A 26,043-nucleotide genomic window follows, 5' to 3' on the forward strand; every position below is an offset into this window, starting at 1 on the left:
AACACTCTTAAACCAAGTTACTCTTAAACCAAGGTACAACTATATAGGGTTTTCTACACCCAACTAATAACTTTGGTGCATGAAACATGACACAACTACCAACCCTTATTTATAATGTGCTCCCAAAGAATAAAAAGACAAATCAATTTTGAAAAAATCAGAAAGGTATACACGCCGGTCCTTATTACACGTACAGGACACAGCGATACTTATTACTAAAATGCAAAAAATGTATCCCAATAATTTGCATCATTACCTTTAAATGTTCAAATACAAAAAAAAAATAATCTTTTAATGCACAAAAATGAAAGGATTAAAAACGTATAACGTCAAGGTCCAGGTCAAACTGTTTGTTATTGACATAGCATTTCAAAGTATTCAAGATAATCCGGCTCACTATTAAGTCATCAACTCTAACAACTATATGGTTCAAAAATGCAGCTTCAAAACGAAAAAGAAAAAAAAAGCCAGGTCACATTGAGCCAACTGGAATCTAGAATGAAGTTTTTAAACAAAGGAACAGTAAGATGTGCCTCAGGTAATTCCTATGTTCTATATTTTAAAATGACCCTTTAGGTTAGGGGATCAAATGGCAGCAACTTTTTCCCACATCATTGATCAACAGCAATCAATCATGATCACTCATTTGGAAAAGATGTCAAATTTGGTTTTGTGTAAAAAAGTGTTTGGACAGGTCTAAGAGGTGTCGGACAGGAAAGGCAGCACCTCCTAATTTTGTAGTGTCACCCTCTAGATCTGTGAATATGACGTTCAGAAGGTGTAAATAGGATGTTCCTATAATCCCCTGATTGACTTGCTGCTGTTCGGCTTTTGTCCTGAGGAGTTAATGACTTGTAAAGCAGTAAACAAACGCTAACAATTCATTGCATTAGCGGCTTTGCTGTGCCTTATCTCTAACGGAGGGTTTTCAGTCACGTTCCATTACCCCTATTTAGAAATACAAACATTTTTTTTCTATAAATTACCTTTGTGCCTGCCATGGTAAAGAAAGCTGTGACTCTACTCTGTATTATCTACGAGTCCCAAACAATTGCGTTGACCAACAGCGTTATCTACAGAACATTTTAATCACTATTTTTGTTTTTTTAAATCTGTAATTCTTGCAAATATACTAATCATGGATCGCCCACTAACCCTAAATCCCAATTCCCATCTGGACGGTTATAGCATATCGGCAGGATACAATTTCTGATAAATGTGGATCCCCTCTCTGCAAGACTCACTCACTTCTAGGTAAAATGGTATAAAGTAAGTCTGAGGCTGGCTTCACACTGCCTTAACTCTTAGGGGACACAGCCAGTTTTCATTTTTGCGCTTTCGTTTTTTCCTCCTCGTGTATATAAGGCCATAGCTCCTGCATTTTTCCACCTCGAGACCCAAATGAGCCCTTATTTTTTGCGCAATTGTACTTTGCTATGGCAGATGTAATTTTTGCCTAAAATGTGCCGGGAAACCAGAAAAAAATTATATGTGTGGTGAAATTGAAAAAAAAAATGTTTTTTTTTTTTTATTTGGGGGGGGGGGTTGTTTTTACTCCGTTCACCCTAGGGTAAAACTGACTTGTTATATATGTTCCTTAAGTTGTTATGACTACAACGATATGTAACATGTATAACTTTTATTTGATTTGATGGCTTGTAAAAAATTAAAACCTTTTAAAGAAAATATATGTTCCTTAAAATCGCTCCATTCCCAGGCTTATAGCGCTTTTATCCTTTGGTCTATGGGGCTTCGTAAGGTGTCATTTTTTGCGCCATGATGTGATCTTTCTATCGGTACCTTGATTGCGCATATACGACTTTTTGATCGCTTTTTATTACAATTATTCTGGATTTGATGCGATTTTTGCGCTTACGCCGTTTACCGTGCGAGATCAGGAATGTGATTAATTAATAGATCGGGCGATTACGCACGCGGCGATAGCAAACATGTTTGTTTATTTATTTATTTATTTTTATTTATAAAATGGGGAAAGGGGGGTGATTCACACTTTTATTAGGGGAGGGGATTTTGTGTTATTAAAAATACATTTTTCTTTTACTTTACACATATACTAGAAGCCCCCCTGGGGGACTTCTAGTATATGCACTCTGATCTCTCATAGAGATCCATGCAGTATAGTTATACTGCATGAATCCATGAGATCGGTGTTCTATTGCTTTTGGCTGCTGCAGCCGAAAGCGATAGAATGCCGAGCCAGCATCAGCGCCATTGTGGCGCAGACCCCGGCCAGGGATGGATGCAGGGATAGCCCCCCGCAATCGCGCCGCGGGGGGGGGGGGGGGCGATCCCCCCACTAGACCACCAGGTATTGAGATGAGCAAGTATTTAGAAGCAGCTGTCAACTTTGACAGCTGCTTCTAAGTACTTAATTAGCGGGCACGGCGATCGGACCGTGCCCGCTAAAAGCCGCGATCCCGGGCTACATGCGGCACCCGGGATCGCGGCAGTTCAGAGGGGGGTCGCCGGGCGACCCCCCTCTGAACTCCCATAGCGGCACGAGGACGTTCAGTAATGTCCTGGTGCAGCTATGGGTTAAAATCTTAGGAAAAAAATAATGGCCTTTTTTTTGTAGTTGCAAAAAACACCAGCAGCCAGATGTTTACTGGAGGTCAATGGAAATTTATGATCTGCTTTACTCACATGGCGTTTTTTTGGGGGGTGGCCTTTTTTCTCTCCTCTCTGGCGATTTTGACGTCCTTTGGCAGTTTTCCCAAAATGCAGCATGCTGAGGGTGTGGCATTTTTTTGCTAATGGTGGCGTTTTTTCTCCCATAGACTTTAAAGGGGTTATCCAGCGCTACAAAAACATGGCCACTTTCCCCCTACTGTTGTATCCAGTTTGGGTGGGGTTTTGAAACTCAGTTCCATTGAAGTAAATGGAGCTTAATTGCAAACTGCACCTGAACTAGAGACAACAGTAAGGGGAAAAGTGGCCATGTTTTTGTAGCACTGATTGTAATGTGATTGTTCTGGTTCTCAAAAACACAATTGCTCTGCAGATAGCGTTTTGATTTTTTTTTTCTGACGTTTTTGTCACTTTTTGTGGTTCAGTAGCTAGGTCATGTGATGGCAGAGGAAAAAAAGAGTTCAGCACACAAGTACGCCTAAACCCCAAAAAAGATCATTCACACATAAAGCCAAAAATACAAGAAAAAATGCCAGAAAAAAGCAAATGCATGAAAAAATGTCATGCGCCACATTGGGTTTTTCTTTTCTTTTTTTGCCTGAAAAATGCCAGACAAAAAGTGTGTGTGTGAGGGCACCCTGAGATACATTAGACATTACAGATATTAGAAATTTGGCAAGCTGAGTGTGATGGCAGAAATAATATAATTCTCAGATAATGTTCAGACAACAATATTTAACGGCCGTTATTTGATATAGCAACCATTAATTTAAAGTTCCAAATAATGGCCATTCTTTAACATACTTTGGCACTATCATTGCAATGATGGCTGTTGCAACATTATTTAAGTTGTTGTTTCTATAGACTTCAATGGATATCATTAACCCCTTGCCTCTAAAGCCTGTTTTGGCCTTAATGACCAGGCTAATTTTTTAAAATCTGACCTGTCTCACTTTATGCGCTTATAGCTCAGTGATGCTTTAACGTATGCTAGCGATTCTGAGATTGTTTTTTCATCACATATGGCACTTTATGTTAGTGGCAAAATGTGGTCACTACTTTGTGTTTTTTTTTGTGAAAAACATCAAAATATCAGGAAAAATTTGAAAAATTTGCATTTTATGAACTTTGAAATTCTCTGCTTCTTAAAAAAGGAAGTCATAGCACATAAATTAGTTACTAAATCTCATTATCAATATGTCTTCTTTATTCTGGCATAATTTGGTAAACATATTTTACTTTTTTAGGGTGTTACGGGGCTTAGAAATGTATCAGCAAATTATCAAATTTTCATGAAATTTCCAAAATGGATTTTTTTTAGGGACCAGTTCTTTTTTAAATGGATTTAGGAGGCTTGTATACTGGAAACCCCCATAAGTGACCCCATTTTGGAAACTAGACACCTTAAAGAATTAATCTAGGGGTATAATGAGCATTTTAACCTTACAGGGGCTGGTGGAAAGTGATCCCCATTAGGCCGTAAAAAAATGGAAAATTTAAATTTTCCAATAATATATACGTTTAGATTAAAGTTTCTCATTTTCAAAAGGAACATGAGAAAAAAAGCATGCCAAAATTTGTAACGCAGGTTCTCCTGAGTACAACAGTACCCCATATGTGGGGGTAAACCACTGTATGGGCACACAGCAGGGCTCAGAAGGAAGGGAGCGCCAATTAGCTTTTTTAATGCAGATTTTGCTGAAGAAGTTTCTGAGCGCCAGGTGCGTTTGCAGTGCCCCTGTAGTGCCAGCAGAGAGAAAAACCGCCATTAGTCACCCCATTTTGGAAAGTAAACCCCTCAAAGAATTCATTTTGGGGTGTGGTGAGCATTTTGACCCCACAGGTATTAGAGGAAAGTATTCAAAATTAGACAGTTAAAATGAAAAACCTGAATTTTTCCAATAATATGTTTGTTTAGTTAGAAATTTCTAAATTTCAGGAGGAACAGGAGAGAACATTCACCCAAAATCTGTAACGCAGGTTCTTCTGAGTAGAACGGTACCCCATATGTGGGCATAAACCACTGTATGGGCACACAGCGAGGCTCAGAAGGGAAGGAGCGCCAATTAGCATTTTCAGTGCAGATTTTGCTGAAGAAGTTTCTGAGCGCCAGGTGCGTTTGCAGTGCCCCTGTAGTGCCAGCAGAGTAAAATCTCGCCATAAGTCACCCCATTTTGGAAAGTGCACCCCTCAGAGAATTCATCTTGGGGTGTGGTGAGCATTTTGACTTCACAGGTATTGGAGGAAAGTATTCAAAAGTAGACAGTAAAAATGAAAAACTCGAATTTTTCCAATAATATGTTGGTTTAGTTTAAAATTTCTAAATTTCACGAGGAAAAGGAGAAAAAATTCACCCCAAAATCTATAACGCAGGTTCTCCTGAGTAGAACGGTACCTCATATGTGGGCATAAACCACTGTATGGGCACACAGCAGGGCTCAGAAGGAAGGGAGCGCCAATTTGCTGGCGCAAAACCGCAGCTAGTAATGGTTATTAGAACAGCGCAGTTACTAAAATACAATAAAAAAAATGAGATTACAGGTAATGCGGGGGGGTTACGGACAGTCTGGGGTGGTTATGGGCAACCTGCTGTGGTTACGGCCAATGTGAGGGGGTTACGGACAATCTGGGTTTGTTACGGATAAACTAAAGTGCTTATATGTAATTTGGGTTGGTTACGGGCAATCTGGAGGGGCTCATTGGCAATTTGGCTTGGTTACAGGCAACATGCGGTGCTTAGAGGCAACGTGCGGTGGTTAGAGGCAACGTGCGGTGGTAAGAAGCAGTGTGCGGGGGTTAGAGGCAGTGTGCGGTGGTTAGAGGCAGTGTGGGGTGGTTAGAGGCAGTGTGCGGTGGTTAGAGGCAGTGTGGGGTGGTTAGAGGCAGTGTGCGGTGGTTAGAGGCAGTGTGCGGTGGTTAGAGGCAGTGTGCGGTGGTTAGAGGCAGTGTGGGGTGGTTAGAGGCAGTGTGCGGAGGTTATAGGCAGTGTGGGGTGGTTAGAGGCAGTGTGGGGTGGTTAGAGGCAGTGTGGGGTGGTTAGAGGCAGTGTGCGGTGGTTAGAGGCAGTGTGGGGTGGTTAGAGGCAGTGTGCGATGTCAGAGGTAACATGTGGTGGTCAGTGGCAACATGCGGTGGTCAGTGGCAGCGTGCGGTGGTCAGTGGCAATGTGCGGTGGTTACGTGTAATCTGGCGCGATTACGGGAAACCGGGGGTGGTTACGGTCAATGTGCGGTGGTTACGGGCAACGTGCGGTGGTTACGTGCAATCTGGCGTGATTACGGGAAACCGGGGGTGGTTACGGGCAACATGCGGTGGTTACGGACAACGTGCGGTGATTACGGGCAATCTGGGGGGGTTAGGGGTAATCTGGGAGTAAACTGCAATTATTACTATAATAAAAAGTGTGTGTTTTATTTTTTTGTATGTTTGTCACTTTTTGTCCTTTTACACATTCACTTGGGGGGCGACTTACTGACACTTTTTATCCCCTGTCACCAATGATTTATGGTGACAGGGGATAAAAAGTGCTTCTTTGCACTGGGAACAGGCGATCAGCGGTATATAGTATATACCGCCGATCGCCTGCTCCGGGACCACAGGGGGGGTCCCCGATCACTGCCCCATGCTCTCCGCTACCTCCGGTGGTGGAGAGCATGGGGCTTTGATCATTTATTCATTTCCATCCCAGGGGCGGCCATCTTGGATCTGATGGCCGCCCGGGGAGGGAGCGGGTTAGTTATCGCCCTACTTGGGGGGGCTGATCTGGGGTCTAAGGGGACATTTTTCATCTCCCCCCACCGTGGATTCACGGTGGGGGGAGATGAAAGCTATCAGCGGCGCCGGTAATTCCCGGTACCGGAGATCACCGCTATAACGGTAATAGCGGTGATCTCCGGTATCGGGGGACAAGGGGAGGGGGCCGAGGGACACACTTGTTGTGGCGGTGGGGGGAGGAAACGTGCTGCAGCCCCCCCCCCCCCCGCCGCCCGATCTCCCCATAGACGCTGCGGTCGCATTGACCGCGGCGTTTATGGGGTTAACTGCCCGGGGGGGGCGCGGCTCCCCTCCGGGCAGAGGCAGCAGGAGGATGCTGTGTGACATAGCATCCTCCTGCTGCCCGATCTTCTATAGGGACAGCGTGGGGAGGCAGGGAAGCCATGACGTTCCTGGAACGTCATGTTGCGGGAACTACCTGTTTTACATGACGTTCCAGGAACGTCATTTTGCGGCAAGGGGTTAAAAACTGAAAATAACGGCCGTTATTTTGAGTGTCAGTGTTTTTTGTTTTTTTTTCTAAAAAAGACAGTGTGTGAACATGGCCTTAATCTGTATAAACCAAAAAGACTAGTGCTGTTATCCCACTCTCCACCCAAAAAAAAATAAAAAATAACAGGAATAAGGGCACGCAAATTGTATAGGCAATAGAAACATATACAGTAAATTGTCTTTGGGACAGTATAAAACTAGCTAAAAACATGAACATTGCAATTAAAAAAATAAAAAAAAAAAAGTTTATTTCGCCAAGAAAAAAACTTTAATACGTTGCTGCACAGATGCAGAAAATAACATATATGACATATATAACAAATAACTCTTACCTTTCCTCACTCCCCTGGTGCACTCCTACACCATCTTTGGTCCCTGGCTGAACGATCCATTACCACCACCACTTCTGAGATGGACTCGTCTGGCAGTGACAGCCCATTCAGCCAATCACTGACTGAAACAGGGCAGCACCACAGTCAGTAATTGGCTGAGAGGGCTGTCACTGCCAGACGAGTCCATCTCAGAAGTGGAGGCGGGATTGTTCAGTCAGAGACCAAAAAATTATGTAGGAGGGCACCAGGGGAGTATGATTCACTTAAAATGGTGATGCTGCTTTAGGGGATTTACAGTTATAACTTCTGCCAGGAGTTAAGCTCCACCAGCCCCAATAGGTTGTATGGATCCACCTCTCCCTATTGGAGACAGAGCTTTATTTATTTAATTTAAAACAGATTAGCCGGCCGTTCGAGGGTGAATCACATACATGTCTATATCTCATGCTGCACATGGTTTGGCCATCATGACACTAGTGACAGATGCCCTTTCAAACAAGCTTGTCGTTTTCGTACTGCCTGAAGCACAAATCATGGGGGTAGTGCCCATTGGCTTCTGCCTCCCCTACCAGACTCGATTGATAGATTTATCCCTATAGCCAAACCGAGAAGGATCTATCAGTCAGTTCTGGTGGAGTGGACAGAAGCCAATGGGAATCACCCAGATAACTCATAGTTCAGGCAGCATGAAAGTATGAAAGTCATGATGGCTCCCTGCTGAATCAGCACCAATTTCCTCTCTTAGGCTATGTTCAGACAATGTAAGAGACCGGCCGTTCCATGACCCGGCCGGGTCACGGAACGGCCGGTCTCAGAAAAGATCATCCCGGCCGGTACTGCAGTACCGGCCGGATTATCTTTAGCGCCAATGAGTTCTGATTGCGGGCACATCAGTGTGCGCCCTCACCAGAACTTCCCACCGCACACTATGGAGCGTGCGGACGGAGCTGCTCGCTCCATTGTGTGAACTGACAGGGTTTTCTGCAGCCACTACTCACTGAAAGGCGGCCGAAGAAAACTGACATATCAGTTTTCTACGGCGCCGCTAGGGATCCCGGCCGGAGTGTATACCATGTGTATATACTCAGTCCGCCATTCCCTCAGACTGCAGCAATACGTAAGTACCGCAGAAATATGCGAAAATCTGCAGAATTTACATAGTGTGAACATAGCCTTAGGCTATGTTCACACTGCACACTGCTGAAACGCCCATAGTACAGTTATGCTTCCCTAGCTTGTTTCGAAGCGATCTAAGGCAAGTCATTTACTTGGAAATCTTCGCCCAGCCCCGTCAACCACACAGAACCTTTTGGATCGAAAAGTCACGTTCAATTTGGCTGAAATAAGTACTTTGTACGAGACCGCATGGAAATCCACGGCCGTGAGTTTCAACATTTCCGTCCTCAAACAATGGTCTTGTTCATTTTTCACGGCACCGTATACGATCCAGCCGTAAGCTCATAGGTAGTGTGCACTGTGCGGGCGTATATCGTATACTTTCAAGCGAACGCATCAACCTCAAAACTACGTGCGTATATTCGCACTACGGCTGGAAACATACACAGTGTGAACATAGCCTTAATCTGTAAATTTGGGTCTCCATGGATATACGAGCATTCGTTGAGGCCGTAATGCATGTGACCCCTAATTCTGATCCATGTAGCGGGATGTCATGACAGCTACACTTTAAGGTAGTGCTTTTTAGCTTCTTTATACTAAAGCATTGTTTCCAGTATAGGGCTGACAGCATGATAGGCAAACAGTCATGGCTAGCTTGGTGGCCTTTGTTAGGCCAGAACCTCCATGTCAGGAGTTGGTAACTACAATTGTATTTGTAGATGCCGATGGGTTACAGTGGAAACCCTTCCCATGTCAAATCACTTTGTTACATGGGCCAAATCTTCTTTGATATATTTATCTAGACACCTAGGGATAAAATTATTGATCAGATATTGGAAGCACAATCTGTTGGCGATGTAGGGGTGAGGGTTTAGACAGCCATTTACTAATTATCTACTACTATTTATTATATGAATTAGGCTAGGTTCACACTGCGTTTTTGCAATCTGTTTTTTTTCCATCCGTTTTTTGCAAAAAGCGGATGAAAAATGGATGAATAAAACGGATGCATTTGTGTGCATCTGTTTTGATCCGCTTTTCCATTGACTTCCATTGTAAAAAAAAAAACGGATCCGTTTTTTTTAACGGACACAAAAGTAGTGTTTTTTTTTACAATGGAAGTCAATGGAAAAAACGGATCAAAACGGATGCACACAAATGCATCCATTTTATTCACCGTTTTTTTTGCAAAAAACGGATGAAAAAAATGGATTGCAAAAACGCAGTGTGAACCCAGCCTTACTATTTATTACATGGCTAACTATTTATTTATACTAAAAGGGACTGTACCATCAGGCCTGGGCTGAAGCACTGGAGGCGGGCTGATCCACCCCCAGTGGGAAGAAACCTCTGCCCCTCTATGACACTGCTCCATTAGAATAAATTGAGCTGTATCATAGAGGGGCTAGGGTTTGCTCCCACTGAGGGTGGGTCAGCCCGCCTCCAGTGCTTCAGCCCAGGCCTGATGGTACAGTCCCTTTAAGTTATTGCTTTCTACATTCTGCGCCTATATTTATCGGATCTGCATGTATGTTGTGGAAAATACTCCAGCCAATCAAATTCAAATCAACTGATGCCAGAAAGTGGCAGAGATTTCAAATTTACTTCTATTAAAAAAAATAAAAATCTTGAGTCTTCCAGCCTCTGTCCATGGCAGGAACTGTTGAGATCAGTAGCAAATCCCCATAGTAAATCTCTCCTGCTCTCCAGACTGGAAAGAATAAACAACTTCCTGCAGGATATACAACAGCTGATAAGTACTGGGAGATTTGAGATTTTTTAATAGAATTAAATTACCTCTTTGAAATAAAAATAAATTTAAAAAAAAGATCAAAAAACCTATTACTCCATATGAGTACAAGAGTGGCAGAGCGAGAATGACTAATATTATTTGCCTTGACTGATGTAGTAGCAGTACCGACAGCATTAAACAGAAGTTACCCAGAATTCACTAATGCTATAAAGTCAGATGTCTCACTGTTATCACAGATACAGGTTTCCTGACTGATGTTGCTCCCTCCTGTTCTTGTGCTGCCACTGTTGATGTCTTAGTGCTATTCACCTTTTTTTTTTTTATCCCTGTGAACCGGGGTCAGAATACAGGTAGGGAAATTGCCCTGGAGCCTCCACCACCTGGGTGCCTGGGGAAACCTACATTATCCCTCATCAATCAATTAGTCAATCATCATATCAGTGATATCGTATAACACATGGCATATGGGATGGGAATAGGATGTATAAATACACTAGTGTCATGGCATTCATTCAAGAAAATACACATATATATCCTATGTTTCTTTTCTGTTAAAAGGGAGCAACAAATTAAAGACCAGGAGCCTCCACCAACATTGATTTGATTCTTATAGACACTTGTGACTGGCACACTAGAGTACAATACATTTTCAGTAACAAGTCCCATTGAAATCAATGGAAGATTCAAGCATTTTACCAGGAGCAGAGAATAATGTTATAGAGATGTCAGCAGAGAGCACTGTGTCAGACTGACAAGAATACACCACTTCCTGCAGAACATACAGCAGCTGATAAGTATGAAGAGACTTGAGATTTTTAACCCTTAGACGACCCAGGGCGTAACTATACGTCCTGGGTGTTTCTCCGGCTATGAAGCGCGCTTCATAGCAGGTGGGGGCCGGCTGCAATCAGCAGCCGGGACCTCACCGGTAATGACACGCCGCAGCGATCGCGCTGCCGCGTTTCATTAACTCCTTAAACGCCACGATCATGGCGCGACTGCAGCATTTAAGTGAAAGTGACAGGGGGAGCGGGACCCAATCAGTAAAACGGACCGCCGGAGGTCTCTCACCTGCCTCCCTGCGGTCCGATCGGTGATCTGCTGCACTAAGCCTGCACAGGCAGGCTCAATGAGCAGATCGCCGATAACACTGATCAATGCTATGCCTATGGCATAGCAATCATCAGTGTAGAAATCAAAGTACTGTATGTACAAAGGGACCCCAAAGAAACTTCAAATGTGTAAAAAAAAGTTAAAAACACTAACACACTACCCCAAAACCCCTCCCTCAATAAAAGTTGAAATCACCCCCCCATCCCATTATATAAATAAAACATATAAAAATAAATAAACAAATAAACATATAATATACCGTAGCGTGCGTATTTGTCCGATCTATTAAAATATAATAAGCTTCATTGCGAACGGAGAATGGCGTAGACGAAAAGAGGAAAAGAAGTGCGCGGATTACCGATTTAATGTTACATTATATATAAAAAAAATTAATAAAAAGTGATCAAAACGTCCGATCTTCACAAATATGGTATTAATAAAAACTAAAGATCATGGCGGAAAAAATGACACCCCATACAGCCCCATAGGTGAAAAAATAAAACCGTTATAAGCGTCACAATAGGGCCATTTTATTAATCATTAATTGCCAAAAAAAAAGGATTTTATTTAAAAAATATATATATAACATTGGAGAATCTGTGTAACCTGCATATGGTTGTGTTCGGACTGACCTATAGAATAATAATATTATGTCGCTTTTACCATATAGTGCATTACATAGACACAGGAACCCCCCAAACGTTACCATATTGCATTCTTTTTTACGATTTCACCAACTTAGATTTTCATAAATAATATATTTGGAATTCCATAATACATGTTATGGTAAAATAAAAGACGCCATTACAAAGTACAACTATTCCTGTAAAAAAACAAGCACTTACATGGCCTGTAGATAGAAAACTGAGAGTGCTAGAGCTCTTAGAAGGGGAGGAGGGAAAAACGAAAGCGCAAAGATCAAAATTTGTGCGGTCCACTGGGTCATTTTGGGCCTGGTCCAAATAGGTTAAATAGAAGTAATTTACAAATCTATATAACTTTCTGACACCAGTTGATTTGAAAGAAAAAATTTTTTCAATGGCGTACCCCTTTAATACAACTTATTTAGTATTTATTAATAATAATAATAATAATAATAATAATAATAATAATAATTATTATTATTATTATTATTATTATTATTATTATTATTCAATGGCGTACCCCTTTAATACAACTTATTTAGTATTTATTAATAATAATAATAATAATAATAATTATTATTATTATTATTATTATTATTATTATTATTCACTGGCGTACCCCTTTAATACAACTTATTGTATTTAATAATAGTATTTAACTATAGTATTTAATAATAATTATTATTATTATCATTATTATTATTATTATTATTATTATTCACTGGCGTACCCCTTTAATACAACTTATTTAGTATTTAATAATAATAATAATAATAATTATTATTATTATTATTATTATCATTATTCACTGGCGTACCAGAAATGTATTATAAGGGTTGTGATTACATCATTAGTTACATAGTTATATGGTACATACTATTTATATTGTAATATACAATTATAAAAGGAACATACCATACATCTGTTTAACGTTGTATCATAAACTCGTCTATTCAGTGTTTTACCCCCATGCTTTCTATATAATGAACCCTGTGCTTAATTTAATCTAGTCATCAGAAACTCATGGATGCATAACATATATTCTGTCAACCCACATGCTCCTTTCTAATCTGTTGGGATCTCTTGCTCTTACATGTGTGGCTTCATTCTTTATAGAAAGTAATGTGTGAACCAAGCCCTGGGACCCATTTTCTTTTATGTCAGTGTGCAGCGGAGGGGCAATCCTCATCAGCTGCCATGGTGGAACAAATGAACGTCTTCATGGGCAAATGTCTTTCTTCACCTATGCTGATTAAGCATGACTGGGTAACAAAACTTTCCTTCTCATACCTGTATGATTTATTACAGAACTGACAGAATGTTTATTTCTAATTTCGGTCAAGTTCAGGCATTGGTTTACTATGGTAAAGTGAGGAAATATTTTCCATTTATAGAACTTAATGGAAGAATAGGGCTCATTATGTATGGATTATTTTACTATAAATGTCAGTTAGACGTATGATTGTGGCATGCATGGTCAGTGTTACAGCACCTATAAAGCACCAAGGGAAGACAAAATGGAAAGAGCGTGTTTAACATAAAGATAGACATGAAAGATATTTTGGATCCTGAATAAAATAGAAACTCATATGATATTCCACGTCTTCTTCTTGACAACTTCCCAGCCTCTTGGGAAGCCAACTGCGACATGCACTGAGCAGCAAAGGGTATGCTCACAATCATTACTGTATGTATTATCAGAATCAATCTTATCTTAAGGCTGGGTTCACACTACGTATATTTCAGTCAGTATTGTGGTCCTCATTTTGCAACCAAAACCAGAAGTGGATTAAAAACACAGAAAGGATCTGTTCACACAATGTTGAAATTGAGTGGATGGCCGCCATATAACAGTAAATAACGGCCATTATTTCAATACAACAGCCGTTGTTTTAAAATAACAGCAAATATTTGCAATTAAATGGCGGCCATCCACTCAATTTCAACATTGTGTGAACAGATCCTTTCTGTGTTTTTAATCCACTCCTGGTTTTGGTTGCAATATGAGGACCACGATACTGACTGAAATATACATAGTGTGAACCCAGCCTTATAAAACATATAATGAATATACTAAGAGAAGTTTTTAAAAAAAAGGAACTAAAGAAAAGAAAAAAGATTAAGGACACAATCCTACAATAAGGCATACATTTGCAGAAAGCCATGTAAACAATCTACAGAGCAAGGCGTAGGGTGACAGAGCAGGAGGAACCAAGCAGATAGATATATAGTTTTGTGTAAATATACATTGGGCATTAAAGGGTTATTCCGCTCAGACATAACTTTTCTTATGTTGCTGCCCATGGTGAGACTAACAATTCCTTACATACATGTTATTATCTATTCAGTCTCCTTCCCCCAGTTCTTAGCTGCCGCTTTATGCTGAAGACACAAAAAACTATGCGTGAGTTTTTCTCTCCATCTCCTCCCCCTTTCCTTCTAAGACGTCTAATGTAATCAAGTCCCTATTTGCAACTTTGTAATGCTAGAAGGATTAATCACAGTGAGTTCTTCAGCAACTTGACCTAAGATTAACCCTCCCAGCATTGCAGCTATAGTGTTGCAGATAAAGCCAGTCACAAACTCATCAGCTATCTCAGAAGGGAAGGGGAAGGAAGGAGAGACGGAGAGAAAAGCTCACACACAGTTTTTTGTGTCTTCAGCAGAAAGCAGCAGCTGAGAACTGAAAGAAGGAGACTGAATACATAATAACAAAGAATAAACCTGTTCACTCTTTGGAGGCACGATGGAATCTGCCCGTGCATACAATGGTAAGGTGGAATCTGCCCGTGCATAGAAAGACAAAGGCGGAGAAACGCACGCCACAGTCTGCGTGCAGTTGCGAGCTGCGGAATGCGCTATGGTTTTTCTGTTGACATTTCGTAGTGTGCACCTACCCTTATCCACAGCACCTAGCAGTATATCACTGCAGCCCTAATAGAGAATGGACATGAAGCTCTGTGGGGAGAGAGTAATAGGCTTGGCTGAGCCATCGTTCACTTATTATATATATTGTATACAGTATATCACTGTGGTTGAGCTGCTTATTATGAATGGCATTGATGTGACCAGGTAGCTCTAGCTCTGTTGATCGGGCAGCACAGTGTATATACTTTCGAACACATGTTCTATTGTTCTTGTTGGGCTACTAATAGAATTTATTTAATAGCCAATATACCAACAGGTGACTGAACAGGTTAATGCTGCGTTTACACGGAACAATTATCATTCAAATTTTTGCAATAACGATTGCATTTGAGCGATAATCCTTCCGTGTGAACGCAGCAAACGATCAAGCGATGAGCGAAAAATCGTTCATTTTAATCTTTCAACATGTTCTCAAATCGTCCTTTATCTTTCGCTAATGCTACGTTTACACGGAACGATTATCGGGCGAATTTTCGCGATAACGATCGAATTTGAACGATAATCGTACATGTAAACGCGGTGAATGATCGATAAATCGTTCATTTTGATCTTTTAACATGTTCTTAAATCGTTGTTCGTCGTTCGCAAAAAATTCGCTGATCGTTCCGTGTAAACAGTCGTTCACTGATTTTACCTATGTGTGAGATAGGCTTAAGCGACCGCAAAACGATCGCAAAACGAATTTTCTGTACGATATATCGTTCCATCTAAATGCTGATCGTTATAAAAAAAATCTTTACTTCGAAATCGTTAATCGTACGATCGGGCGAATTATTGCTCCGTGTAAACGTAGCATAAAAATTCGCAGATCGTTTCGTGTAAACAGTCTTTCAAAGTTTCACCCTATGTAAAAGATGGGCTTAAGCGATCTTAAAAACGATCGCATTAACGATTTTTCTTACGAAATTTCTTACGATTTTTCAAACGATTTATTTGTCTAAACGCTGATCGTTATAAAAACCAAATCGTTGCTTCAAAATCGTTAAACGATCGATTGGGCGAATTATTGAAAGGATCTGTTTACATAATGTTGTAATTGAGTGGATGGCCGCCATTTAATGGCAAATATTTGCTGTTATTTTAAAACAACGGCTGTTATATTGAAATAATGGCAGTTATTTACCATTATATGACGGCCATCCACACAGTTTCAACATTGTGTGAACAGATTCTTTCTGTGTTTTCAATCCACTCCTGGTTTTGGTTGCTATGAGGACCAAATACAGCCTGAAACATACGTAGTGTGAACCCAGCCTTAAGTAGCAAAGCTTCCCAAGTATTGTTTTGTCTATTGATAAAGCTTGAGTGGCAAATATGCATGTAAAACTATATTTCACACAATTCAACACTGATGGCAATCTAGCATCAAGACAACCCCTAAAGGGGTGATTTGTTTAGAGTTTCACTGCTGAATTTGCGTAAGCCCCTGAATATATTTCCCTGAAACAGCTGTTGTAATCTGATAAAAGATTTTGTCAGACATAGAGGTTAAAAGTTTATAGATAGGCAGCAGATTAACAACTTACTGGGAGATATTGTGTAGGTACATGGGTAGAACAATAACTTTGCTATTATGGATGACATAACTATAAACATATGACTATAAACTGTCTGTGCCTTATAACAGAAGGCAAAAAGAATCTTAGAAGAAGGAGAAAACTTGATTATCATTATAATTCATGAAGAAGATAGATAGATAGATAGATAGATAGATAGATAGATAGATAGATAGATAGATAGATAGATTGATAAATATGTAGATAAGATAGCATCTTTGTCATTTGAAATGGCGTAAGGTGATTGACTATAATTGTGCGTTCACAATTGTGCCTTTGTTAATATGTCAAAATATCTAATTTACTGAATGCATACATGCAAAAGACCACACTTTTGATTCAAAATGGAAGGGAAAAGAGCCAAATGTACTCACTAATTGACCACAAATGCACCATTGACCTTAATAGGGCCCATGAGGATGAAGGGGTAGTAGTATTATGATGGAGGTGGTAGTAGTATGATGATGGAGGGGCAGGAGGAGGGGACAACATAGGGGGGCATCTGTAAGGGGGATAAAATGGGGGCCCATCTATATGGGGGATAACATGGGGGGCATCTATAATAGGGACAACACAGGGGGCCACCTATAAGGGGGAAACATTGGGGGGCCATCTATAAGGTGGACTACACAGGGGGTGTATACAATAGGGGGATATGTACTATAAGGGTGATCACATAGTGTCAGGGCTACCTACTAAATGAGGGTGTAAAGGGGCCAATACAGATGTGCAGTGTGTATAGAGATGAGGATGGTGAGGAGCGAGGAGCCTAATATGTCTGTCTGGCAGATTCTGTGGATTCGTGGTTCGGAGAAGTTCTCATAATGGCCCAGGGCAGATGGAGAAGATGAAAAGGGAAGAACTCCGATCAGAGAAGACGTCCCCTGTGAGTCATTTGATATAACTGCACTGTAATGTATATGGTGTATAGAGCCTGTGTACAGTGCGTCCACCTCTATATGACTGTATGAAGTGATATTGGTCTATATACAGAGGATTTTATTCAGTAGCAGCGGTGGTGTTAGTCAGTATGTGGTAGTGTTAATCAGTAGCAGCAGTGGTGTTAGTCAGTATGTGGTGTTATTAGTCAATAGCAGCAGTGGTATTAGTCAGTATGTGGTGTTATTAGTCAGTATGTGGTGGTATTAGTCAGTAGCAGTGGTGGTGTTAGTCAGTATGTGGTGTTAGTAGTCAGTATGTGTTAAGGGGGGGCCCAAGTTGACCTCTTGCACCAGGGCCCAAGAGACATTAGCTACGCCCCTGACCCCCACTGTACATAGAGCACAGAGAATGAGGAGGTAACAGATAAAGAAGAGAAGGAGATGGGGACATCAGTCAACGTAAGCTATATCAGCAGCAGTATTAACAGGGGGCCTATGGGAGCAGAATATATCAGACACAATCTGTCATATAAGCTATGTTCACGTAAAGTAAAAAAAAAAAAAAAAGAGAGAAAAGGCGTCTGCTTACGTCTGTTATTACTACATTTTAATTTACCTCATTGGAATGCATTGAAGTCAATGGAAAGACGGACGCCCAATGCACACAGTGTATTAAATAACTGATGCTGTTCGTGCAGACGTCAAAATAATGATCATGACAATTATTTGCGGACATCTTTTTCAAACAACAAACGTTATTTTTTAGGTGTTCACAAACAGACTTTTGAAATGTGAAAGTGCGCCAAAAATAATCACATAGATACAATGTCCTTTCCCTTGAGGACCAAAACAGAACTTTTGATTGCTTGGAGTGCAGATAGTAGGTTAAAAAGTAGAGCTGATTTGAGTTGGCTGAGGAGGTGTAGCTGAGTCGAGTAGGCTAGGGGGGCTGTCTTGGGACCCTTGCCTAAGTAGTACAGTACTCTGCCAGGATGGGTTGTAGTCACTTTGTGAAGAAGAAGACTCCCATACTCACGGTTAGGATCAAATGACAGAAGACCACCTTATGCCAAACAAGTCCAGTGATAGTCAGGTTTGGCAGTATGAGTCTTAGGCTTAAAAAACTAGGCGAAGCTAACCCTTCAGGATTACCAGAATAGGCAAAGAAAGGTTTAATGGAGTGCTTCAGCTGATGCTCTTTTGCTCCACTATGGACCAATCTTGGCTTTGAATTGTCCTGACTGTAGAAAAATCCCTGGGGTAGAAAAGGTTGAACCCAGGTGACATTTACCCCACCTCTGGGTTTAGCAGTGCATAGTAGTTTTCTTAAAGTCTCCAACAAAACTGTGTCTCTTTGTCACACATCAACTCTACCAAAGACAAAAACAGCCCAGGACCATGGCCTAAGCTAGGCCTGGATGTAGACTGTAGTAGCAACTCTGTGTATCTTAATCACTACAGCTAACTGTATGAAAAAGACCCTCCCACCAGGAGCTAACCTTCCTAACCAGCAAATATGAACAATGGAGCAGTATATATGCGAAAGGGGCTGTCCAAGCAGTATATTTTAGAGACAGGCCATAGCAAAAGTATATATGAGAGAGTGGGGCCATAGGGCAGTATATATGAGAGAGGGTTCACTAGGGGCAGTATATATATGACGTGTAAACAAGCTTTATTCTTTTTCACCCACTGAGCAAAAAGGTGTGAACCTGAAATGGTTGTTGTCAATGTGGATGTATCTGCAGTGTCTCCCTGTTCTCCTGCACTAATCAAGTTGACGCTTTATTATTTTTTGTTCATGCCATTATCTACAGCATGGGTCTCCAAACTGCGGCCCTCCAGCTGTTGCAAAACTATATTTCCTATCATGCCTGGACAGGCAAATCCAAAGCTTTAGCTGTCCAGGCATGATGGGAGTTGTGATTTTGCAACAGCTGGAGGGCCGCAGTTTGGAGACCCATGGTCTACAGTCTCCAAGTCATACCACCACTGAGTGGCGGCCCAGAGACTTTGTGAACCAGGTTTTCACCCTGAACCACCTGCATCTAATTATGTTTTCAGTGGTGCTCCCAATGCAATCTGTAAAGTGTGCCATATATGTGAGAATATTGCCATGGGAGCAGGGCTGTATTAACAGCTGCTGCTTCCCTAGGCACTAAACCTGAAGACGCCCCATCTTCACGCACCTATTGGCGATACGAGACCTGACCAATACCACCATACCCCCCACCCCCCTGGAAAAGGAACCAGATTTACTGGCAAGTCTGAATGGGAGGAGGGAAACTAAAAAAAATAAAACAAAAAAAAGTTTTTTTCTGTCCCCCTGTTCCCTGGTGCTGCCCCCCTGCAAGGTGATGCCCTAGGCACTGGACCACGGGTGCCTAGTGGTAAATCAGCCCTGCATGGGAGCAGTCTATGTAAGAGAGGAGCCATGGAAGCAATATATATAGCCTTGGGAAAATATTTGGCCCCCTTGAACTTTTCAACTTTTTGCCACATTTCAGGCTTCAAACATAAAGATATAAAATAAAGCATTTTTGTGAAGAATCAACAAGTGGTACACAATCGTGAAGTAGAACGAAATTTATTGGATCATTTAAACTTTTTCAAAAAATAAAAAACTGAAAAATTGAGTGTGCAAAATTATTCTTTCCCCTTGCGTTAATACTTTGTAGCGCCACCTTTTGCTCATCGAAAGAATGACATTTTTTCTCACAAAACAGCTGGAGCTCAGTGAGGATGGATGGAGAGCGTTTGTGAACAGCAGTTTTCTGCTCTTTCCACAGATTCTCGATTGGATTAAGGTCTGGACTTGGATTTGGCCATTCTAACACCTGGATACGTTTATTTGTGAACCATTCGATTGTAGATTTTGCTTTATGTTTTGGATCATTGTCTTGTTGGAAGATAAATCTTCGTCCCAGTCTCAGGTCTTTTGCAGACTCCAACAGGTTTTCTTCCAGAATGGTCCTGGATTTGGCTCTGTCCATCTTCCCATTAATTTTAACCATCTTCCCTGTCCCTGCTGAAGAAAAGCAGGCCCAAACCATGATGCTGCCACCAACATGTCTGACAAAGGGGATGGTGTGTTCAGGGTGATGAGCTGTGTTGCTTTTACGCCAAACATATCGTTTTGCGTTGTGGACAAAAAGTTAAATTTTGGTTCCATCTGACCAGAACACCTTATTCCACATGTTTGGTGTGTCTCCCAGGCAGCTTGAGGCAAACTTTTTATGGATATCTTTGGGAAATGTCTTTCTTCTTGCCACTCTTCCATAAAGGCCAGATTTGTGCAGTGTACAAGTGATTGTTGTCCTATGGACAGACTCTCTGACCTCAGCTGTAGATCTCTGCAGTTCATCCAGAGTGATCATGGGCCTCTTGGCTGCATCTCTGATCTGTCTTCTCCTTGTCTGAGATGAGTTTTGAGGGACAGCCAAGTCTTGGTAGATTTGCAGTGGTCTGATACTCCTTCAATTTCAATGTGATTGCTTGCAGTGCTCCTTGAGATGTTTAAAGCTTAGGAAATCTTTTTGTATCCAAATCCGGCTTTATACTTCTCCACAACAGTATCTCGGACCTGGCTGGTGTGTTCCTTGTATCTCGGACCTGGCTGGTGTGTTCCTTGTATCTCGGACCTGCCTGGTGTGTTCCTTGTATCTCGGACCTGGCTGGTGTGTTCCTTGTATCTCGGACCTGCCTGGTGTGTTCCTTGTATCTCGGACCTGCCTGGTGTGTTCCTTGTATCTCGGACCTGCCTGGTGTGTTCCTTGTATCCTCGGACCTGCCTGGTGTGTTCCTTGTATCTCGGACCTGCCTGGTGTGTTCCTTGTATCTCGGACCTGCCTGGTGTGTTCCTTGTATCTCGGACCTGCCTGGTGTGTTCCTTGTATCTCGGACCTGCCTGGTGTGTTCCTTGTATCTCGGACCTGCCTGGTGGGTTCCTTGGTCTTCATGATGCTCTCTGTGTTTTAAATGGAACCCTGAGACTATCACAGAATAGGTGCATTTATATGGAGACTTGATTGTACACTTGTGGATTCTATTTCTCATCAGTCATTTAGGACAAGACTGGATCACTCACAGATCCTCACTGAACTTCTGGAGGGACTTTGTTGCACTGAAAGTAAAGGGGGCGAATAATATTGCATGCCCAACTTTTCAGTTTTTTATTTGATGAAAAAGTTTAAAGCGACTCTGTACCCACAATCTGACCCCCCCAAACCACTTGTACCTTCGGATAGCTGCTTTTAATCCAAGATCTGTCCTGGGGTCCATTCGGCAGGTGATGCAGTTATTGTCCTAAAAAACAACTTTTAAACTTGCAGCCCCATGCCCAACGGGCATGGCCTAGATTGTGTATGCATTAGGCTGGCAAAACCTCTCTGTCCCTCCTCCCCACCCTCCTCATCATTAAGAATGCTCCAGCTAGGTATTCTCCTATTCCCCACCTGTGTCAGCATGGCACATGGGCTGGATCGTTAAGGCACCTGTGCAAAGTTCAGACAGGAGAAAATGTTTCAGAGGCATTCCTAATGATGGAGAGGGTGGGGAAGAGGGATGGAGGGGTGGCACAGATACTCCCGTAGGGCACGGGGATGCAAGTTTAAAAGTTGTTTTTAGGACAATAACTGCATCACCTGCCGAACGGACCTCAGGACAGATCTTGGATTAAAAGCAGATATTGGAAGGTACAAGCGGTTTGGGGGGGTCAGATTGTGGGTACAGAGTCACTTTAAAAGATCCAATACATTTTGTTCCACTTTACTATTCTGTCCCGCTTGTTGTTGATTCTTCACACAAAAAAAAAAAAAATTATATCTTTATTTTTGAAGCCTGCAATGAGGCAAAAGGTGGAAAAGTTCAAGGGGGCCAAATACTTTCCCAAGGCTCCGTATATGAGCGAGGAGGCATGAGAGCAGTATACATGGGACAAGAGGGCCATGGGAACAGTATATATGAGACTGAGGTCATTAGATCAGAATATATGAGAGAGGACCATGGGTGTTGTATATAAGAGAAGGCCATGGGAGCAGTATATTGAAGAGGGGGCACATCATTTAAGTATATATCAGATAGGGGTTCCTTTGAAGGCAGTGTGTAGACATGGGGTCAAAGAGAGTAGTATATATGACAGAGCAGGGCCATTGGAGCAGTTTATAAAAGAGAAGAGGGCCATGGGAGCAGTATATATAAAAGAAGAGGGCCATGGGAGCATTATATGTGAGAGAGGGGCCCATGAGAGTAAGATTTAACAGATTTAACAAATCCACAGGATAGATAGTAAGTATATAGCTGGTGGGGGTCTGACCACTGAAAACCAAGCAATCACAAGAACTGAGGTTTGTCAAATGTGTAAGTAAATTTAACAGTGTGTACCTGATCAACCTCCATTCACTTAAGAGTACATGGGACTTCCATTATCATATCCGGGGGCCCCAGTTGTACCCCACCCATCAAATATTTAATACTTGGATAGGGGATTCATTTCAATTTTGGGATGACCCCTTTAATCTTGTGGTTCAGTCGGGGGGGGGGGGGGGGGGGGCATTGTTTTGTACCCTCACCCCTTTTTATATGGTGTATGGAAGTAGACATAGGGGCAGTATGGTGTATGCAAGCAGGCATAGGGGCAGTAAATAAGATGACATGAGCTGGCTATCCTCAGGATTTTCTTGTGCTGAGAAATGCCCCCTCGGCTTTTGAGCCTTATTTACATACTAACAAAAGGTCTTATATCTTAGCAATGGAAAGACCTGTGGAGATAATAAAGGTGTGCCAACAGTCCTGAAGGGAAGCCATATGTAGCCATGGGCATATTTCCCCCCATCTTTAGCTGCTGACAGGTCCGCTTTAACTACTGTCTGAAACATGTCTCCTTCTATATCATTGCCATCTGTAGAAGACCCTGGTATGTTTTTCATTCAATACTGTTATATTTCCTTTTGTTTGGCCAGCTGAACTCCAAGGCGCATACTATAAGCCAATACTGTTCAAATCTAATAAAATAAGTCTTCAAATTATTATCCACATTCAGAACAACAAAACGTAACCCCAGCGTATAGGCACTAAATAATGTTAACTAATGCATGTTTCTGTAACATGTAAATAGATGAACCTATAGAATAATAATATGTGACAAGACTTGAAAGAGTAATAAACACTCAGAGCTTTTGCAATGAAGCAAATGACAGAGACAGATTGTTGTGATGGGTTTATGATTTTTATTTTTTTATTTAATACATAGCAAGGGAGGACAAGACTGTGACTATCCAGCCTCCCACTGAGAGATTGTTATGGTCTGGTATGTGATTTAGTAGGTTGTCTCGCAGCCTACACACACACCTACAGAACAAAATTCATGGTCTGTAGCAGAATTTACAGCAACATGTCAGATGGTGTCCAATACAATGAGACACTTGGTAACCTTAACCTTATTACACAACTCCCAATTGTTTCTCATCTGTCTAACTGCAAAGATGAAAAGTGATTGGCTATTATAAGTCAATTACAAGTCATGTGATTTTTATGATATAGATATATATAAATATATATATATATATATATATATATATATATATATATATATATCACAATGGCAATGGATGATATAATAATATTATTATTATTATTATTCCTTAAATCTATTTTTTATTGACAGCAATGCTACAATCAAGGTAAAAAAAATAAGGCATAGCATGTCTGTCCATCAGAATTATAAAATGATCCATCATAATTGAGTTACTTATTTCTTTATATTTGCATTGTTCTTAATTGCATAGGAGCAATATCTTTCAGATGTTAAAGGGGAACTCCTGTTAGGAAAGAGTTAACCTTGTTTATCCCTACCCATAATGTAAGCTTGTGTAATAGGTTTCTATTACATGAATTGGGCCACTTGTCTGCAGAACATCATGACTCTGACCCCCTGAAGCTGCTGAAAATCCTCTGTTTATGACCTGGTTGTACCATTCGGGCAGAGAAGGGATGAGGAAGACACACAGACAGTGAACCCTGCACTAGTGGCCGCCCACTGTTCCAGCCTATCTGCCACAATCAGCCCTAAGAAACTGCGGGCAACTGGGTGACAGTCTCTGATTTATAGTGCATACTGTTAGGGCCACGGCGGCGTCCCGTGCTCTGGACCGCCGCCGCACCCTCTGTCCCACTTCTGCAGCAGCCGGTGTCCATATGCAGGGACCCGGCGCTGCTGTTGCTTTGGCCCCGGGGGGCGCCTCACCTCACTGCACTCCTGTCCATCGCTGTGCCGGCCGGCACGCGCGTCCCCGCCTCCTAGGGCGCGCGCGTACCGCTGTCTCAGATTTAAAGGGGCAGTGCGCTCCTAATTGGCTGAATGTTAATCACTCCCCTATAAATTCCAGCCCTGCCCCCTTCCAGGTGTTGGAGCCTCTACATGCTTCCCATAGCGTTTGGCCCAGCTCCCTGTTGTTCCTGATTCCTGTCCGCTACCTGGTCCCTAGTCCTTGTTCCTGATTCCTGTCCGCTACCTGGTCCCTAGTCCTTGTTCCTGATTCCTGTCCGCTACCTGGTCCCTAGTCCTTGTTCCTGATTCCTGTCCGCTACCTGGTCCCTAGTCCTTGTTCCTGGTTCCTGCTCCTCTGTTACACTATTGCTCCTGTGTTCCGCCTGTCACCTGCGGTTACGCCTACAGGCCTTTGCCAGCACCATCTCCTGCCTACTGCTCCTGCCACGCCTCGCCTGCCGTCACTAGCAACCAAGCCAGGGGTAGTGACCTGGGGGTCGCCTGCCGCAGCAAGTCCATCCCGTCTTGTGGCGGGCTCTGGTGAAAACCAGCGGCCCCTTAGACTCCGCTCCCTGGTGAGGTTAGTGCCATCGCTAGTGACGGTCCATTGGATCCACTACTCCAGGCGTTACACATACTAAACACAGACAAAACAGACATACACAATATAGAAGGGTTAGAAAGACAAGGTCACAACCACAACAGCAGGGGTGCCAAATCAGAGACAAATAGGATAGTGGGGACACAAAGCCAAAAGGTCAGGGCAGGATAGTCAGGGTACAGATGCAGAGGTCAGATAAACCAGAAAACCAATGCAGGATAAATGCAGGAAACGCAGAGCTTGCTAGTGAACTAGACTTGATAGCCAGCAAGGAATGGCAGACACCATTGCACTTTATAGGAGACCACGAACCCAGTCCAGAAGGTGATTGGACCGAATCCCTGATCCCCCACAGAATACATGTTTCACAGTAAACCCCACTGGCAGGAACACCTGCCAGTAAAACAACTGAAATGCAGAACAGCTGCTGCCTAACCCCCACTACCCTGCCCGTCATGTGGAGCCACAGTGTCCAAGGTCACTAGGGACGTTGTTGGGTATCCGTGGCTTTACAGACGCCAGAGCCAGGAAATGGAACACACACCTGTAGCGCAAAGCTGCCAGGGTGGCTCCTTGAGAATCCAGGGCACAGAACAGCATAGACAAGCGGGAAAGGTGGCACATGTTTGGTGGAGGATCAGTGAGTGCACCTACATGCTTTTTGTGCATTTTATTTTTTTATTAGATCACTGGAGTTCCCCTTTAATTGTGACAATGAGTTCAGTTGAAATTACAACGTGTCATAAATAATATATCGCTGTTTTATTAGGGTTCAGTGATCTTCTACGCATCCAAAGTGTTGAAAGTTGTAACAGTATCCTTACATTCAATTATTAGGAATTATTAGTGCCATTGCACCAAAAAAACAAAAACAAAAAACAACAGATTGAAGCCGTTAAGGGATATTTTCAGCTGGTTTTGTATTTTATCCACA

The 26,043-nt window shown here is 42.1% G+C and overlaps 1 pseudogene; it reads right to left on the reverse strand.

Moving 5' to 3' along the window:
- Positions 1-313: 313 nt before the first annotated feature.
- LOC138795196 (uncharacterized) lies at positions 314-25,733 on the reverse strand (annotated as a pseudogene).
- Positions 25,734-26,043: the final 310 nt, after the last annotated feature.

This window comes from Dendropsophus ebraccatus, chromosome 6 (genome assembly GCF_027789765.1).
Source record: "Dendropsophus ebraccatus isolate aDenEbr1 chromosome 6, aDenEbr1.pat, whole genome shotgun sequence".
Classification (NCBI taxonomy): Eukaryota; Metazoa; Chordata; class Amphibia; order Anura; family Hylidae; genus Dendropsophus; species Dendropsophus ebraccatus.